Here is a 5,308-nt window from a genome sequence, read left to right on the forward strand (position 1 = left end):
CTGCAGAGTCCCACTGTCTGAAGAAGCAGGAAGTGTTTGCAAGATTACCCGAAAGGTCTTCCTTGAAAGCCTTTGCTGGCTGGGGCTCCTGGGTGGCTCAGTCGGTTAAGGGGCTGACTCTTGATTTCAGCTCAGGTCATGATCTCAGGGTCCTGAGATTGAGCCCTGCCTCGGGATCCACACTCAGTGGGAAGTCTGCTTGAGGATTCTCTCTCTCCCTCTCCTTCTGCCCCACTCATGCACTCACTCTCTCTCTTCCCAAATAAATCAATCTTAAAAAAAAAAAAAAAAAAAAAACCTTACTGGCTTACTGATGCCTCACTGGCCTATTTAAGGATGACACACAGCCCAATGATTTGGGGTAAACTGCATTAACATGTGGGAAATAACATCACAGTGGCAGCCATGCACGTGATCTATTTAAACTATGATTTTTTAAATTGTCACTAAGGTGACGGAGTGACACCAGTGTGTCATGTCACTAACAAACCATGTGACAACTGTCTCAGATTATCATGTCGATCTGGTCCTCCTCTCTTGCCACACTGCCTGATACAGGATGCTGTAGGATTCTCGCTTCCAGTTTGCCCTTCTACATTCTTCCAAATTCTAGAGGTCAAGAATTCCTCAATGTTTTAACTGATCCTCAGCTGAATGGGCAAACATTGGAGGTAATCCAAAGAGAAAGTGATTCAAATCCAAATCATCCAGGAACATAAATGTAATTGTATATTCATAGCCACACAAAAAATAAGCACTGCTGAATTTTTTATAAAACTAAATGGGTTTGGAGGAGGACAGAGGGGCTAACCCAAGAGTTATGGAACTTGGTCACTTGGTTGGGGAAGGTACTCCCTAAAACAGAGCTCTGTTTGGGAGGGGAGGAGGAAACAGGGTCTAACCACTAGCCAAGCGGCTGCGGCCTAGGGTTGGGGGGAAATAGGGCAGGCCTGAGCTCTTCCCTGCTATTATGTAAAAAATATGAATGAATAAGAGCAGCTAACTTCCCTTGATATCTAACCGGAATTATTCTAGCTCTAATGCTCGTCACAGCCCTCTGGGATATAAATATACTTACTGTTTTCTAGGGAAACTGAGACAGAAAGAAATGAATTAAATTGCCTAATATCACACACAGAGCATGTATCCCCCATGTCGTGTAAGCGGCAGGGTTGAGATTCAAGTGCAGGCAGGCTGGAGGCAGGCGGCTCCCGCCTCTGTTCTCAACCGCAATACTCTATGATCCCCCAGTCACGGTGCCGGGCAGATGACACGAGCCTTTCAAGGTAAGTGGGATCATCCCCTCTACAAACGAACGGCAGCAAAGTTAAGCAAAGATGTCACAGTTACACAATAACTGGATAGTAATCCTTGACATCTTTTACACCTATTTTTCTCACTTGTAACCCTGTTTCTATTTGACATTAATAAGAAAAATAGTCTGTCACAAAATGCTCCGTAATCACGTCTCTTCCCAACTCTTCAACCCTTGAAATACTGTATTATTGTGTTTCCTTCTTAAGGATGAGAAAATTGAGGGCTACTCATTTTACTTGGTGATGGAACCCCACTCTATGTACTGATCCTAGATACATAGGATATGAGGCCATGAACATCGGGTGTGTCGCGTATACACAGAATATGAAAATTAAGTGACCCAAAGGAGCCAAGGCAGAACAGTTTCATTTTCATTGTATACCTACCACCTCGTTGTACTTGAAGTAATACAGAAAACGCCCTCTTAGAGAACCCCCATGCGTATTAGCCTATGGAAGGTCTACCCTAAAATAAGTTTGACTTAATGCAATGGAGCTTGCCCTCGACACACAGCATCCTCTAGCACAAGTCTTCTGACGAGCATATTTAAGAAAATAAAGCGTTCGACGGAATGGGAGGTAGACCCCCCTCGGGTGGCACTCAGGCTCTTCATAAATTGGTAATTATTTTTCAGGCTCATCTCCTGCGACTGCACCCAATTTTTTTTTCCTGTTCTGCAATCTGCTGTTTTAAACAACGCTTTTTATTAGAAATTGCACAGTGACAAGCAATTATCACATCCCCTAGATATAAACTTGGACTTCGAATGCCATAATTGTAATCCTTCTCCCAAGAAAAACGCCTGGCGCAGGCTGCATTCCACCAATTCAAAGGGCGTATGAGGTAAGTGTTACCACACCCCCATCCAGCAGATGGAAAAACCATGGGAGTGAAGCGCGTTACACAGACTTCCCTAGAGCCTCAACCAAGACTGCTCCCCCTCCTCTTTTCCGGGCCCCGACCCCAAATTATGATGATTGGTTTAATCACATAACCTCCATATTAATTGTCCTCAAAACAGGAGCAGGAATATCTCAAAAGAACGCTCACCAACCAAGAACTGGGGTTGTAATGCAAATGGAAAGCATTCCGCGGGGCACAGAAAACACACAGAAACCTAAGAGCTAATCACAGAGAAAATATTAACTGTGATTTGTCCTATTTTTGCTTCTGCACGGGTCCCACAGGATGGGATGCCGCCATAGGAACAAGAATCCTGTCACATTCTGTCCCACCCCCATGAAGGCCTTCCTGAGGAGATGAGGCTCCAGGGACGTCCTCTCCGGAGGGGAGCAGCCTTAGCGCACCATCCATCTGACCCATCTGGTGGGCCACCTGGGAGAAATGACGGTCACACTGGATCCCTCCTTTGGCAAATAAGTATATCTATTTTGTCTCTTCAACTATAGCTGGGAAACATACAGCTTACTTCAACCCAATTAATTAGCAATTAATCCATACAAAACAACATATTTTCTCTACACAGAACATTTGTTTTTCTCTGGATATTATCTCCTCAGGGAGAACACCATGGGTCACTACCATGCATCTGTAGCCAGTGTAACTGAGGGCTGAACTCCCTGTATAAGTTATATTCATATTTATACTCACTTTGCAGGGAATTTGGTTGAATGACAGGCATTTCTGTGTTGAGTGAATCATACCACTTCCATTGGATTTTCGGTTAATGTATGTGGAGGGACTTCATTAGGGAAGCGCTGGCAACTGGGAAGGGTCACAAATGTGGACCCCGGTGGAATTTCTGAGAAACTTTAAATACGTGTGAAAACTGTCCCATTTTCCTTAGGTGTTCTCTTAAATACATATTCTGTAAATATATATATATATTTGTAGACATCATGTATTTGTCATGAGTGATCAAGAAAAAGTAGCCCTGTATACTTGTCAAAACATTAAATTACCAATTACCATAGAAATATATTTCATTAATAGATTTTTTTGGTTTGTTTCATGGAAATTAAAAAATAGCTGTTAAATACGGTTGTGCTTCGTCTGAGGTTGACATGTCTATTGGTATCAAAAGTGCAAAAACTTTTTTCTACAGTATATACAGTTACTTCCACCTTCCCCAGAGGGAGCTAGCAATAGTCTTAAAAGCACAAATTGATGTAAGATAGCTTGACTGTTGTAATGATCTGAAGACTTTTTATTTGCATTATGTTGAGGATATTTTCGTAATCAGTATTATTTAAAATGTGTAATTCCTATGCCCATCATACGTCTTAGGTAGTTTGTTTAAATTGTGTGTAAGCGTACTTTTTAAAAAATGTTACTAGGTGAACAACATTATGCCTTTATCTCCACTCTGAGTGTGACAGGACAGATAAACCTCCATCAATTCAGACAGCTGCCTCTCCTGATACTTCAAAAGAACCTGGCAAATTTGAATTCTATCATCTTTGTCTAAGGAAACCAAACTTAGCATTTAATAATAAGTTGTCTTTAAAGGCTTAGTAGAAGAGTATTATTGACTAAAAAAAAAATCTTTTAAGGTGAATAAAAATGTATTAGACCATCCAAAAGTGTGTGTGGAAATACGGTACCACTATTGAAACACCATTTTTCATGTTCTTGGAACACAAGCACCTTTTGGGACCCATTGTATCAGCCGGTTGTCAGCTCCTTAGCAGAGTGGGGTGTGAAGGGAGAGGGAGTGTGAAGGCAGAGGGGGTGTGAAGGGACAGGGGGTGGCGGTGTGAAGGAAGAAGCTGTGTGCCCAGGGCTCCTGTGGCCCAAATGCAGCTCAGCGGGAGTGTGTTTGGGTAGCAGCTGGTGCCCCATCCCCGCACCAGCCTGACCACCTCCCAGTGTCCGTGATGGAAGCAGCTAGCACATCTCCCTGAGTGTCCTTGTGGTGGCTGCTCAGGAGGCAAACATGAAAAGTACTAAAAACAAAATAAGCTCCGTGCCAATCTTTTGGCCAAAATCAAGGAAACCTTGGTCCCACCCGCCTTGTACTCTTCGGCCGAAATCTCCATTTGAGAACATTGCTAGTTATTTGTCCTTAGAAACCATCACACCTTCCATCTTTGCGCTCGTCTGCCGTTTTTTGAAATGTCTAAACATAACTTCCTATGAAGAGCTAGATCCTTAACAGATTTGCTGGCAGATTTTACAGACTTCTCAATGGTTCGATCGGAAGGAAATCGTGTAGTCCGTGTACCTGCTCTTTACTGCACACTCACTCCCCAGGGGCAGGACATAGAAAATAGTCCCCACGGGGCTGCACCCCAGACAGTGGAAAACTGCCAGGTTTTGACCCACCAGGGACCTTTCTTGTCACTGACTCCGAGAAGGAGGGATATGCCTGAGCCAAGAAGCAGACCTGCATCTCCCCCAAGACGCCACACTGTTTGCACACCTTATGTTAGTTTCCTTCCTTCCACATCCCCACCTTACTGCAGTCCCCAGCCCAGATCCGTTATCAGGACCGCCTGAACTCACTGCCCCAGGCTGCTGTTCTGGTCACCATCTACAGCTCCTTCCATTCAGAGTATTTTACAGCACTACTCGCCATATTCACCTTCAGCAACCAAAAACCTTCCTGGGGTGCCTGGATGTCTCAGTGGGTTAAGTGTCCTACTCTTGACTTCGGCTCAGGTCATGATCTCGGGGTCATAAGAATAAGCCTCACTTTGGGACTCTCTCAAATAAATAAATCTTTAAAAAAAAAAAACCAAAAAAACCTTCCAGAGTCATCCACAATTTTTTTCCATTATGTCTCTCCAATTTAAAAACAAACAAACAAACAAACAAATAAAAAAACACCAAAAAGCAGGGTGGGGGAGTTGACTAAGACCTTCCTAGCTCTAGCCACATTTCTACCTGGTGTCTTTGTCCTCTGTGTCAGCCCCGGCCCTGAGCTCCAGAAACAAAGTCACATTTGCCATTTTAAAGGGCCTGCTACAAATGGGGTGAAAAGGAGCTCTCCCACCTCGCCTTCAGCATTCTGGGGAGGAAGAGTCCAGCT

Source organism: Enhydra lutris, unplaced genomic scaffold, assembly GCF_002288905.1.
Source record: "Enhydra lutris kenyoni isolate GAN:26980312 unplaced genomic scaffold, ASM228890v2 scaffoldscaffold11, whole genome shotgun sequence".
In the NCBI taxonomy this organism is placed as follows: domain Eukaryota; kingdom Metazoa; phylum Chordata; class Mammalia; order Carnivora; family Mustelidae; genus Enhydra; species Enhydra lutris.